This window comes from Rousettus aegyptiacus, unplaced genomic scaffold, assembly GCF_014176215.1.
Source record: "Rousettus aegyptiacus isolate mRouAeg1 unplaced genomic scaffold, mRouAeg1.p scaffold_m13_p_5, whole genome shotgun sequence".
In the NCBI taxonomy this organism is placed as follows: Eukaryota; Metazoa; Chordata; class Mammalia; order Chiroptera; family Pteropodidae; genus Rousettus; species Rousettus aegyptiacus.
The window spans coordinates 87,697,240-87,712,308 of NW_023416308.1; the positions used below are offsets into that span (position 1 = coordinate 87,697,240).

At 35.1% G+C, this 15,069-nt stretch overlaps 1 protein-coding gene across 24 annotated transcripts in view; it reads right to left on the bottom strand.

Moving 5' to 3' along the window:
• SOX6 (SRY-box transcription factor 6) overlaps nucleotides 1-15,069 on the bottom strand; it is a 552,718-nt gene that overhangs the window by 95,623 nt on the left and 442,026 nt on the right. The gene's annotated exons all lie outside the window — the stretch shown is intronic.

Below are 15,069 nucleotides of genomic sequence, written 5' to 3' on the forward strand. Positions count from 1 at the left end.
AATTAGCTTTGACTGAGGACTGTTAGGTGGGCTTTGCTTACCATAAAGCCCCAGAAAGATATCCTATGTTAATTAAAAGTTTTTAAATACTCTTATAAAATTATTTAACAACAACAATGAACAACAACAAAAACCCTGAGCAGAATAGACATCAATCCCTGCAACATGTTATGTGGTTAAGCTAACAGAGTTTCTGTTCCACTTTTAGTAATGTCTCTCCCTCCCAGCCCATTCCTTTGGCGATGCCTAGCAGAACTAAGATGTTCACACTAGGAACCAATGTGGCTTTAAGAAAGCCTTAAGATTTATAAAATGTGCCACTTCTCTGGAAAAAAAGAAACCATCCTTGGCTATTCATTTAGGAAACAGGAACTTTTTTTTTTTTTTTTCATTGTCCATTGTTGAACAGAGAAAAACCTTCAAGTATTAAAGTCTTAATTTAGAGGAGATTTTCTGGAATCTCAATATTTTCTCTAAGCTTACTGTAACATCCCCGAAAAACTCATGTTACATGATGTAAAATCACAGCTTTAGTTTGTTAAGAGGGCATAATTCCGAGTGGACCGTGGAATATTTATGTCTCTATGCAGCTCTTTGAAGGAATAATCTTATGTTTTTGTGCCTGTTGTGGGTCAGCGGTTCAAATCAGCACTCTTTCTGTCACTCCTTATATGTTTTACTATAATTTACAGCTCAGCAAGAGGACTCATAAAACAAAAGTGTCTATTTTATTTCAGTAACTAATTCTAGTTAATCAAAGATTTCCAGCCAAACAACCCAGCATGAAACTCTGCATGGAAAATATGAGAAGAACAAAGCATTTTGTCAAATAACACATCTCATGATGTAAACACATATGTCTCTTAAAGGAAATTTTATCGTTTCCACATTATCGGCATACAAAAGGAGCATTCTTGTCGCAGACCTGGTGCGACTGTGGAGCCATCGTCATTGGAAACAAGAGCCTGATTAGGTTCCCACACAGATATGAATAGACTTTCTTTTTTTAGTGAAATAGCTGCTTTTATTCCTTTTTAAAACAGACTGGTAATTGTCACCCTAAAAACACCGAATTGTACTAGGGCAACGTTTGTTTCTCCTCTTTTTTCTCATCTTTTTAGAATCAGCCAATAACATTACTATCCCTTCTGGTTGGTCCTCTTCTGGAAAGTCTGAGTTAATCCACAGCTGTGTGAATGTGAAAAAGGGACACAGCAGGCTAAGTCTGCTGGGTCTCTTGTCTGCTAATAAAGTGCACAGTCTGCAGGACAGATGTTAAGAGGATCTGTTAAATAAGTCAGTGGCAGAGATCCTGACCTCTGCCAAGGAACATTTTATTATTCCAGAAAGGGGCATAATTGCAAGGCATTAACAATTAGAAGAACCATAGCTTTTCTTTATATAGATTTTTACTCCTTGCTTCATCATTTCTTTGAAATATAGTATCAAGAGCTATTCACTAAGAAGCAATGTGCTAAATATAATTGGGTTTAGTACAAACTTCAGATTACAAGACTTCCCCAAATCCCAGAAATGGTTGAACCTTGGCTTTGCTTCAATCTTAAAGTTGTGTTTATTCTGTGTATATCATTACACTATTTGTACAGTTTCACTTGCCACAGGGTACCATTGTACTAAAGGGACTATGAATCTTTCCAAACATAGTTCCCTAACTATTAAATCTAGTGTAATGGGAAATGTAAACTAGAGATCAAATTAATAGAGGAATATCACATCATAAAGTTGTTCACTATACCTTATACCACTTTACCATTTATGGTGTGAATAAAATCATGTCTACCACATGCATTGCAAATTCCCAAGTGTGGTGTAAAAGGCACTTTGTGATCTGACCCCTTACTTACCTTTCCAGCCTCACCTACTATTGCTCTTGTACACTCGGCCTGTGCCAGATTGTTGTTTTCTGAACATGCCACACTGCCGATTGCTTCTACAGCTATAGGCCAGCTGTATTCTTTGTCTGGATTGCTTTTCCTCTTTTCTCCGCCACTCTGCATCCTTCCCTCATAAACCTAATGAACTTGCACTCTACTTTCAAGATTCAATTTTAACATCACCTCAGTCATGAAGATCACCAGTTCCTCCCCAGGCAGAGCTTATTACTTCCTCCTCCCATAAAATTTGTATTCTGGAAAAAGATCTATTTTAACAGTTGCCATATTGCTTACTAGACTGTGGGCCCTTTGAGGACAGGGTCAAGTTCTACTTATCGCATATTTCCAAATAGAAGCAAGGACTAATTACACAATAGGCACTTATTAACATTTGGGAAATTAATGTGTGAGTTAACTAAATAATCCCTTTTTCATATAATAATTAATCATATAAATTGATATAAGTTTATATTCTGGCCTCCTCACTATTACCAGCACTGTTACAAGGCCTTATGCTTTAATATGCCTTTTGTTTTTTTTAAAGGATAACCTTCATTAGGTTGGTACATTCAATTGCAAAATATATCTCTACGAAAACTCATTAATGGAAGTGAGATATATTATCCTCTTGGTCATCTGTTTTAATTCAGTTAAATTCATCCAAATTCATTTATGAGATGCAATCAAATTTAGTTCTTCACACTGTTGCCTCACAATTCCGTGCATTCTAACCCAGGCCACTTAAAAGCTGTATGGCTTAAGTCAAGTTAATCTATTTTTCTGGGCCTCAGTCTCTTTAACTGTAAAACCAAAAGATTCACATAATACTTAGTGTATAAAGCATTTTTTCACAAAGATTTTCTTATTTATTCCTTATAACTGCACTATGGAGGTACTACTATTCCTAATCCCATTTAATAGAATCTGAGTATAAGAAGATTAATGGCCAAAGCTTATGGAATCAGTAGAAGGGTTAGGATTTGACCCTCAAGGCCTTTGAGGATCTTTCCAGCTCTGAAAGTCTATGCAATTTTACAATCTCATTGTCTATTTGTAAAGTTTTTTCTTCCAATATAGTGGCATCTTTTTGATTAGTGGAAAGTCCAGATTGAAGTACCTCAATTGCTGCCTGGCCATCACTTCTTGCTAAAGAGTACTTCACTGGGCATCATGCTTTATCAACTCAGGAATAATCATCAGTCAGGTGATTAGGTATTAGGACAAAAAGATTTCAAAGTTTATACACAAGCATCTTAGTCAATCAATAAATGAGTATATTTATATACATATATAACAAATGATCAGCACTATGTTAACTGTTCTTATTACTTTAAAATATTTTTCATTTAATTGATTTCCTAGACTATTACTATAGAGGAAGGAATTTGCTTACCTTGCTTGCTTAATAGGGAATCTAAAATACATAGCACATGCCTTAAAAACATTTGTTAAACTAATGAATGAATGAGAGAAATTATGTTTATTAAATATCAACCATGTAACAGACATTGTTTTAGGTAATTAGCTTATGTTACTTCAGTTAATATTCATAATATGGGAGGTGTCATTATCTCCATTTCACAGATGAGGAGACTGAGGGTCAGAGGAAATTAGCTCAAGTTCACATAGCTCTTTTAACTGAAGAAGCCTTGTGGAACCAAGAAGCATTGCTTTCTTGAACCCTCCAGACCATTCACTACTGTTTAGACTAAAAACATGTCAGAGAGCAAGCTAGTTGCTTGATAAAAAGTAAGTATGTTGTTCCAACACATGTTGACCAATCGCCACCTGATCATAGATAGTTATTTTCCTGTTTGATAGTGAGGTGCATCTATATTTGGTGATAGTAATTCATAATCAGGAAATATGGAAGAGGTGGATCTAAAATCAGGAATAGTATTTTTGAAAATAAATGAATTATGTATGATTTTCCTTCTGCAACTAAGAAAGGACTCTTTATTAAAACTATTGATAAATGTGTAGAGAAGTGACATCCAGACTTCTATCTCAACAAGGCTTTCAGGCTTACTCTCACTCTCAGCTGCACTATGTCTAAGCTAATGCTTTAATTATGCATTAGTCAGAGGCTGCCCCTTGGGCCTTAGAGCAAACCCTTCCTGGGACCTGCGAAAGATGTTCTGAGCAGGGGAACAGCAGCAGCACTGCAGAGAAGAGTTACCCTTTTCTATGTGGCCTAAGGAGCTCCTAAATTCTGGAGGGCAATTCCGGTGTCCGGAGGACTGTTTGGAGCACTGGCTCCACTTCATGTAGTGGCAGTGGGTGTTTCTCCTTCCTTCTCTCTCTCTCTCCTTTTTTTTTTTTTTTTTTTTTTTGTAAATTTATTTGCTTTTTTTCTTCTTAAGCAGATTGAGTGATAATCCATTGAGAATGTGATGCTAAACCACTTTTCCTATAGAGTTTTTAAACTGGGCCTCAGAGAAGGAGTTTGATACAATTCAATGATTGAAGTAATACCTTTGTCCATTTGAGCATTAAATGGTCCGTTGAAATACAGCTTAGTTAGAGGAAATTTCAGAAAATAGTACTTTCTAACTTTTTAAAAAAATTTTCTCTCCCAGCTGGCTAGAGCAGAGCTTGAAAAATGCAGCTCAATCACTTTCCACAGCCTCTCAGGTCAGCCTCTCACCAGTGTTAATTAAATATAACCCCCCTAGAATATAAGAGGTTAAGTGAGAGCATCACAGCGTTCCTCTCCAATATATTACTGTGAACACAAATGGCCATAATCTGTTTATAAGAAGACTTCTTTGAGCACAGAGGTCTCACTAATGAAAAATTATAAGAGAAAAAGCAACATAATATGACAACTGTTTATCGCGAAATACATTTTAAATTACCCATTTCCACATCCATTGTGCTTAAATAACACATATCATAAAGGAAATTGGTGTAACAGATGGTTTCAGCTCTGGGCAGCAAATGCAGACCAGTTTTCAGTGTGATAAAGTGAGACTGTAAAAGCCAGTGTACAGATTCAGTCAATCTCTTACCTAACGTCTTCCTTCCCCTCAAGTTAGAGAATTTTCATCCAGCAGTTACAGGAATTAGTGTACTTTCTCTTTTTTGCAAGTGCTATATCTTCTGTAGCACAACTTGACCAAACTCCAAAGCTGAAAAGTTGCTGAAATAATGGTTCTGTACTAGCCATTTAAATTTAAAAAGTCTTTTTAAGCCACTGGGTTTATGATTCTAAAAGTTTCATGTGCTGTCCAGAGCTATTTGTAAATTAAATCATTTAAAATAAACCTCTCTAATACTCTACAATTAGTCTTGTCTCTCTGAACATGACTTTACTGTAAATGCTCCTTCCTGACTCTCCTATTGTCCCAAGATTCCTGAGAAGAAAGCAGCCAAGCGATAATTCAACATTATTGCTGCTTCAGTGCACTAATCACTTAAAGAGCAGCAAAGACTCTATGCTCTCTGCCCCCACAGCTCCCGCAGCCTCCTAGCCTGAGGCAGGCAGCCCGACCCAGCAATGTCCAGATGTCAAGAGGGATCCCCAGCTCCTGATGCAGCAGACGCTCCATTCCAGTATGGTCAAACATCTGCTTCATCTGCTGGCATGCAACCTGCTGAACACGCTCAGAGGGCAGCACAGGCTAGGGATGGGCAAGGACACGCTCCCTAGCTACTCCAGGAGACTCATCAAAACTTTGAAATTATAAGACAGCCCCAGAAACTCTCAAAAGAATAGAGCTCTGGCATTTGGCAAAAACAGTCTAAGCATTTTCCTCAAAAGCAAGCTATAGAATAAGACAGATTTCGTGATGGGTCTTCTTACCCTTGTTAAATTCTATTAGGCTTAAAGTTTCTTCTGGACAGTTAACTGGAAATTTGGAAAATACATGAACTGTGGGATCCTTAGAATGTCATGTGGACTTTGAAAATTTTCCCTTTATAACTTATTAACTTACTTTGAATTTACTTGTATATTATAATGAAGAGAATAAGTTATGCAAGAAAGCTTCTAAATGACTGTGCTTTCTACATACCAGTCAGCAGAGTTCAAAGCAAAGAATCTAGTCAAGTAGTAAATTTTAAAATACACTTAAAGCACCTATTATAGTCCTATTTTTTTAATAGATGAGTAATCTTGTCCAAGTCACTTAACCCATTTGGGCCTTACTTTCTTCTTCTAAAACATGGGCATAATATTAAAGCACATTTATTATAAAACCTAAATATAAATTGCTTATTAAACTGCAAAATATGTATCATATTTATGTATATATATGTATATATGTGTGTGTGTGTGTATATATATATACATATATATATAAAATATTCATACTATCCTTATATCTGTTTTGTTTTTAAAAGGAAATTCAGGCTTCGTTTGTAGTATCCAATTCACACGAGAAATACAGATGCTCTCCCAAGAATGACTCCAGTCATCCTACGGGATCTCAATAAACAGCATCCTATAAAACCTAATGAACAAGCTCCCAGGTCCCCACGAAATTTCATATTTACTTCATTCTAAAAGATAGACTTATATACTATAACAGTCAGAAATAATATTCCTTTATTGAAAGCCAGAGTATATGATATGTTTAATACAACTGAAAAAATGAGTCTGAGGAAAACTGTGACTATTATAGCCAGAAGTGACTGGCTAGAATAAAAGTCTTAGTTTTGAAGATCAAGATGAAATAAAGGACTGAGAATAAACAACTAAATAGATCTCAATTTTTAAAAATCTACCCACCCAGGTTCAGGTGGACAGGTAGTTAGGTGGAATATTTCTGTTAAAATTAGTTAGATTTGCAATCTCAAGTCTTGGTTACATATCTCTTTCCCTATTTTCTTTTTCCTTTACTATAATGTAAACTCTATGAGGACAAGGACTTTGTTTTATTCAAAGTTTTTCCCTCAGTATCTAAAACAGGTTTTCTCAACCTCAGCACTACTGATATTTTAGACTGGATGGATAATCCTTCTTTGGCAGGGGGAGGGGGTGCTTCCTGCGTGTTGTTACAAGGTATTCGGCAGCATCCCTGGCTTCCACATCCATTAGATGCCAGTAGTATCTCCACCTGTACCTCAAGTCATAACTATCAAAAATATTTCCAGATGTTGTCAACTTCTTGCCTCCAGTTAAAGACTACTGGTCTAGAATAGTACCTGGCACATAATAGTCCCTAAATAAATGTTTGTTGAATAATTGAATGATTAAATTTGTTATGTTTGGATTTACATACAAATTTTTTCAAATTTCCTGAGCACAATCATTTATAAGCTCCCTTAAAAAAAGAATTTTGATACAACTCTAACATACAAAAAGTGGTATGTCATTGTAACGATCATATTCAAAGCCAGCAAGTATAATTTCAAGTAACAAGATTTTAGAAAGAATGTAATACTTCATTTTTTCTTTAAAGAAATAAGTAAATTAGGATGAAAACTTTATAAATGTCCCAAAAATAGATTTTCCAGGTTAAAAGCAACTCTATTTCAAACTGGTTTCAAATGAGCACTGTTATGTTTTCACTTTGTAGGGTTTGAGATCTTCAACACATGTATAAATTTTTTTTAAAAAATTATCTATTTATCTATTTTTGTTTTAGTTTATACTGCTCAAGGTCAATAACATTAGGGAAATCGCTGATAAAGTAATGAAAATGATGCTCTAGATTAATATATAAATCATGACATCAAAGGTTGGTTACAGTTATTTTAGCTGGTACTATATGAGAAATACAAAGCAACGAATGAGTTCAATGCGGTTTACTAGAAATTAAAAATTCTCATTTAAGTCTTTACTTCACCGTATGACCAAGAGGGTGGGGGGCCTTGTGAAATTTATTTGACTCTACTTTGCCTCCACGTTTTAGTCTATTATTAGGAAACACAAAAACTTAGATTATAAATATCAAGAAACTGGTGTTTATAAAACTGGAAAAGAACAATGTTAAATTAATTCCTCTCGTTTTGACTCAGGATGACTCTACCGATGTCATCAGTTATAAGGGAGGAATGAAAAAAGGGAATACGCAATGATGTTTTTTATCCACACAGCAACCAGTACAGAGTATTGGTATATGTTTAGTACTTGTTATTTACATTTAATTGAGAAAATAATCAATTATTAGGGCCACTTAGGTTTGAAAGATATGTAAGAGAATCTAGTTATTATCATAATCCTAATAATCTAAAACAGTTAAAGCAAAGCAAGATGATTTCAAGTCAGTACAGAGAGCTAAAATCATTAAAAATTTTTCCTGAATTTACAATTCAGATGGATTTGTGCAAACATGCATACATACAGTACCTAAAGTTTCCTACAAATAAAACAGAGAGGAAGATTGGCAGAATAGTAATAACCATTTGCTAGTTCTAGTGATCAGAAGTTTTATCCCTTCACTGGGGCATGTCTATAAGGGGGATCCATCCAACTGTAGCTTCTCAATCCTTTTTAATCATAATATCATTAAAAATGACTTTGGTTTGGAAAAATGAATATTGTTTAAATGTCCATATTACCCAAAGTGATCTACAGATGTAATGCAATCCTTTTTAAAATTCCAATGGAATTTTTTACAGAAATGGGAAAATAATCCTAAAATTCATCTGCAACCACAAAGACCCTGGATAGTCAAAACAATCTTGAACAAAAAGAACAGAGCTAGAGGCATCACACTTTCTGATTTCAAAATATATTATAAAGCTACCGTAATAAAAACAGTATGATACTGCCATAAAACAGACCGATAGACCAATGAAACAATAGAGGCACAGAAATAAACCCACACATATACAGCCCAATGAAATTTGACAAAGGTAATAAGCATACCCAGTAAGGAAAGGACAAGCTCTTCAATAAAAGGTGTAGGGAAAACTAAGTATCTATACTCAAAATAATAACATTGGACCTTTTTCTTAAACCAAAAAATGAACTTGAAATGGATTAAAGACTTAAATGTAACACCTGAAATTTTTTGGTATGTATCCGAAATAATTGAAATCAAGATCTCAAAGGAGTATTTTTACTCCTATGTTCACTGCAGCATTATTTACAATAAATAGCTAAAGCATAGATGCTACCTCAATGTCCATTGATGGATGAGTGGATATAAAAAAATATGGAATATACATAAAACAGAATCTTATTCAATCTTAAAAAAAAAAAAAGGAGAAAATCCTGCCATTTGCGACAATACGGATGAATGTGGAGGACATTATGCTAAGTGAAATAAGCCAGATACATAAGGACAAATACTGTGTGATAACATTTATATGAGGGATTTAAAATAGTAAAACTCAGAGAAACAGAGAAGAGAATGGTGCCTTCCAGGGATTGGAGGAAGGGAAACAGGAGGTATTAGTCAAAGAATACAAAGTTTCATTTATGGAAAATGAATAAGTCCTAAAGATCAAATGAATAGCACAGATCCTATGGTTAATGATATTATATTGTACATTTAAAGAATTACTGAGGTTAAAACTTATGTTAAATGTTCTTATCACACAAAATAACAATAACAACAACAACGATGATGATGATGATGATGATGATGATGATGATGATGATGATAATGGAAATAAACTTTTGCAGGTGATGACTATAACAGATTGTGGTATGGTTTCATGGATGTATACTTAGCTCCAAACTCATTCAGCCATATCTATTAAATATGTGCAGCTTTCTGTAGGTCAATCACACCTCAATAAGTGGTTAAAAAATGTTTTTTCCCTGTTCTGTCTGTTTTGTTACCTGACATGTCAAAAACTTTCATCATATCTTTTTCTGATTTAAATTTCCTAAAGGTTGCATATCTTGACTTATTTTATGGCTGGACACTGGAGTGAAGCATTTTCTAAAATACTAGAATGCTTTACTTTCTAGTATTTTGCTTTCTAACCTTCCAAAATATCCTTAATCACATCATCTCTCTAATTTTTAAGGAAGCTCATTATAACACATACATATACAGACATATGGCACCAACCAGATAATACCTCAAAACTCCAGTCTGGTAAAAATTGGAATAAAAATACCTGTCACTACTTTAGAAAATATTGCATTTTACATATAGTCTATTTAAATACAAGTATTCACACACTGGGAGCTCCCTGTTGAGTGGATTAATTAGTGAGGCTGGAGCTAAATGAATGTTGGTGGCAATCTTACATTAGGAAAGATAGAGGACTGAACTGATTTGGTAATTCCAAGGTCCTGGGCTCCTATTAAACCATCTCTGTGAGTATAGCTGAACATCCCATCAATCGAATAACTTAAATACAGTAATTAACAGGGCTATATAAGAAGAGCTGTACTCTCTCACCTTTTAGATACTACCAACTGGAAATCCAATTTCTAAAAGAAAATCCAGTTTATTCAATGTTTTAATTTTGTGGATAGCTATAAACTTACTCTGTTTCACTGAATGCAATGACAAGTTAGATTTCCAAACACTAGGAAATGTCTTCATGTTTGCATTCTTCTCTGATCTGCCTATATTTCTTTAACCTTCCTCAGGACTCACTCGGTACCTGCCATTTTTCTTAAGAAGGCTACCTAGAAATGAAAAATTGTTGACATGAAATAATGTCTCCTAAAGAGAGAGCACTTGACTGAACATATCCAAAAAAATAAAAAAATTTAAAAAAAAAAAAGGTTTTCAAAGAGATTGGGTCTCAGGTGGCCCCCCAATAATAAATTCATTAATTCATTCATTTTATCAACTACTATACCAGGCAAAATTAGGAATTCAACAGTAAATGAAAGCGACAAAAGTCCCTGAATTCAGTGACTTACATTCTAGTAGATTAGTTACCTGTCAGAAGCATTTTAGGCAGCAAAGCTAGAGTAGAATTGACTATTTAATTCTGGGCTGTTGAAAAATGTTGTCCTATTCTGATGATTTTTTTTGTGTGTGTGGAAATCTAACATATGCCTCATAATCTCATTCACTATTTACAAAACCCTGAGAATAAATACCCATTTTTGACAATGAATAGACTGTCAAAGGAAGGGAATCTGAGACAACATAGCAAGAAAGTAATAGGAGAAACTTTATTCTGAGATACGGATTCCAAAGTGGAGCTTACTTTATTAGTTCCCAGCTCATCCAATCCAAGCTGTAACAGTCCTCCCAAGTTCCATCACACTCTTAAAAGTCAAAGGGGGTGAGGGAAGGCTGATTAAGAGAAAACCAAGCATTTCTCCTCCAAGTACAACCCCATAGTTGGCATCCTCAAAACAAGCTTCGAATCAGTGTATTCCTTTTTCTCCATTGGGTAGCCAGTAATAGGTCATTCTAATCAACTCTTTATTCAACTCTCTATTCGAAATCACAACCTCTCAAGCCCACCCAGCATAGTTAAGTCACCCTCTCATTCCTCCACAGAACCGAGGCATGTTTACAATTGCAAACAAGAAGACAGGGTATGAGCCAGAGAAAAATATCTAAATACAATACCATAAAGATTCAGGCTGTAACTGAAATAGAAATAGAGTATTCTCAGTGTTGATGGGCACTTCTTCACTTTCCATTTGTAGCATGAAAATTGACAATATCATTTAAATAAAATATGTGTTTGTACTCACTTTTGCAAAAACTTCAATTGTTCTCCTCCATCTTTGCAAACTTGGCAAGACTTTAATAGTTTCATTTAAGAATAACTTATGGTTGGTAGGTTTTCCTGGTGTTTTAAGGCTCCAATTACACTCCTTTCCTCAGGTCTCCCCGAAACTATACATAATATCCATCACATAAAAGTGCAAATGCATTTATATTAATTTTCTTTAATTTTCATATTTAATTCCTTTCATTTAGACTATTACCCATATTATCATTATAAGAACTCATCTGTTAAAATATGTTCTAACCAAAGCTTGGTAGGCTTTGAACGCTCAATAAAAATCATTCTCTGGGGCTAATGAAGACAGAAACTCTGCCTGTAACAATATTAAGTTTGTTTTCTCCAGTGATTCAGAGAAGTGAGCAATCTGTCAGTAATACATTGAGTGAAATTACTTGTCCTGTAGGAATAACTGCTGACAGTCACTTTATCTCAGAGCTGACCCAAACATCTCCCTGCTGACAAACAAATTACTATGTCTAACTTCGAAAAGGTAACTAGCTTGTTTTTAATTTTGATTGGTCTTTCAGGATCCCTTATACATACAGACTCAGTCTCATCCTTCACCATATTTAAAAAAAAAAAAGAAGCAACAAAAGTGTTTTGGGGGGACAGGTTTGAATTAATGAGTAAGAAAAAAAAAAGTAAAGAAAGAAAAACCTTATCATTTGGAGCTAAGAAAAAGATCTGTTACTGCTTCTTTCCTAGACCGTTATGAGATAAAACTGGTAAGTATGTCTACCCAACATTAAGACTGGCAGCGCCGCCAGTGACTGACTGGGTGAGTGAACACATTACCGAGACAGTATTGTAGGAATTAATTTTCTTCAATAAAGTGATTTTTAAGGCTCATATATTTCACAATCTAAACATATGTCACTGTTTCATAAACAAAATAAATGGATTAAAATAATACATTACCAATATGCTGACATGTGGAGATATTTTAATTAGAAATTCTTAAGCTGTGTGATATTTAACTGCTGTATTTGTTAAAGAGAAGCATGCATCATTTAATAAGAAGGCATGAGACAGGTGTATCACTTGGCATGACACGGTACCAGATTGTGTTTAATATAAGCTATAATTCTGAGGCCACATTATTCCCAATTAAAGACAAAACAAAACGAAATCACTTTAAGAATCTATCATATTGAAAGTTACCATGTAAGATGAATCGATACACTGAAACCACTTTTTCCTTTTAAAAGAAGTCATTCAGAGTTTGGTTTCTAGGAAAATATTTCTTCAGAAACAACCTAACATCTTAGCTATTTAAAGGCCATATTTACATGACCACCTCATTATACTGGTTCCTCCTCTTCCTTACAACTTCCTTGAAGGACCAATGTTAACATAGCTGAGGAAAGCAAATGGCAACTGGTCTTGAAATTTATACGGGTAGAGAATTGGAATAAGTAGCAATATAATATATTGTTTACTGTAGCAAGTTCTCTCTGTTCTCTAAAGGTCAAAAGCACTGTAACCTTAGAGTTACAGTTTCTGATTGTTCCCAGGGTTAAATACATTATCAAAATTAATGGTTTAAGTCCCTCAACCTTCAGATATATGAGTATTCATGACTCCATCTGCTGAACTGTTCAACTAAAAATAGCAGTCTTCGGCCTGCTCTCTTCTAATATTGTGCCCCAGAGACAGAGAAAACCATGCCTCAGATTAGCAAAAAAAATCCCCCACAAACCCACACAAAAAAAAACACACACAAAAAAAACCGCTTCCTGCATCTTCCTTATCTTAAAGAAAGAACTGGCATACACTAATGTAAAGAGGGTCTTTTCACTTTAAATATCTTTTCTCTACTTGATAACAATATTTCAGGCTTTGAATAACTATAAACACTGTTAAGATTTACCCAGGCTTATTGACGTTAGAAGTGATGACTTTTGAAGGACAAATTTATTGTAATGTCACATAGGACCAGTTCTAAGCAATGCTTCAGGGTGTGTGTGGAGGTGGTGGCATGGTGGCATGGGGATGGCATGCATGCATTGTGGACTTCTCTTCCTAAGAATTTCTGTTTAGAAATAAAACTAGTTAACATAATTGTAATGCTTCCTTAGTATCAACAGTTTATTATGATCATGATTGTTGACAGAGTTGTGACATTTTAGCTTGTCAAAGGAGTGGAGAAAACCTTAGCTAGAAAAGAACGTAGACTTTAAAATCAATAAAGCAAGATATTATTAAATATTCTCTCTACTTTTGCTTAAGATTTAAAATGTTAATGTCCACAGCAGCTTAGATATGAGTATCTACTATGCTGTTCAAAAACATTCCAATAAAAGTTTGGGAACCATGCCTTTTCAAACAAGGTCAATCTCTTCTAACCAGTATACCATACAAGTAAACAGAACAAAGGTTCCCTGACATGCAGGGAAAAGTTGCAAAAAATGGAAGCAGGAAAAATAAAAAACCCAGGAAACTCTCAAACCAGTTCAAACTTAAACTACAAAGCTATGAGGGCTCCTGCTTTAATGGGTTTTCTATTATTTAGCCTAATAAAAGTGACAGGCATCTGGCATTATGTTGTGCTTCTAGATAAGCATTGCTATAGCACTACCCAGATTTGGCACTCATGTATGTGATGTTATGGTTTAGAGAAACCCAACAGAAGCCAGATTTGACAGCATCGGGGACCAGAGATATTTTTGGGGAAAGAAGTCAACCTAAGTGAAAACTTGTAAAAGAAAAGATTGAGTAGAAAACTGGCCAAGGGAAGGTTTATGGGCTAGAAATCAACACCTCAAGAGAAAATAAAAGTCAGAGAGGAGAGGCAGTCTTGCATTTATGCCAAGGCCACCTGCTTTAACATTCTATCAAGCACTTAAAAGTTTCACAAACTCTCTGTCTCGAGCATGTCAGCTTGCTAACCATCATCACATAGGAAGGCCTGTTGCTAATGTCCAGGTATCTCTCTGTTAAGCAGTTAATCCCAAGCATTGCAGACTTTCAGAGTGTCCAGAAAGATGGCATCTTTTCCACATTCAAAAGAAAGCCTTAGAAAAGAAATCCCTTCTGGCTATATAAAAGACAACAGATACTCTGACAATATATGCCTGGTCCGGCCTGGGTGGAAACTTCCTGTGTACCTTTTATATCAAAGGGAAAAGGGAAAAGGGAAAAGGGAGGTGGGCAACGAATTCTGGAACTCCTCCTTAGGCAACTTCCAAGGTGGACTTTGATTTTGCCATCTTCTTTCTTCTTACAAGTGAGCTTTATCCTTTTCCAAAAATGCGGATTCAAAAGCAGCAGAGGTGTCAAAGGGATCCTTTACTGAGTACACAGTTTTTGATATTTATAGACTAACAGAGCCAATAAGAGCTGAATATACAACTTTCGTAGATGTAATGATTTTTTTTTTAATCGAATTTCCCATCCTAGTTTAGAATATAAAATTTAGTATTACACCTAACCCAGAAAGTTAAAGTGTGCTTCAGTCTGGGGTAACCTGTCTCCATTTTCTTGTGATTCAACAGACAGCTGGCAACTTTCCAGTATCTGATAGTCCCAGAGGGGAACACCAGTGATACAGGGGAGGAATTAA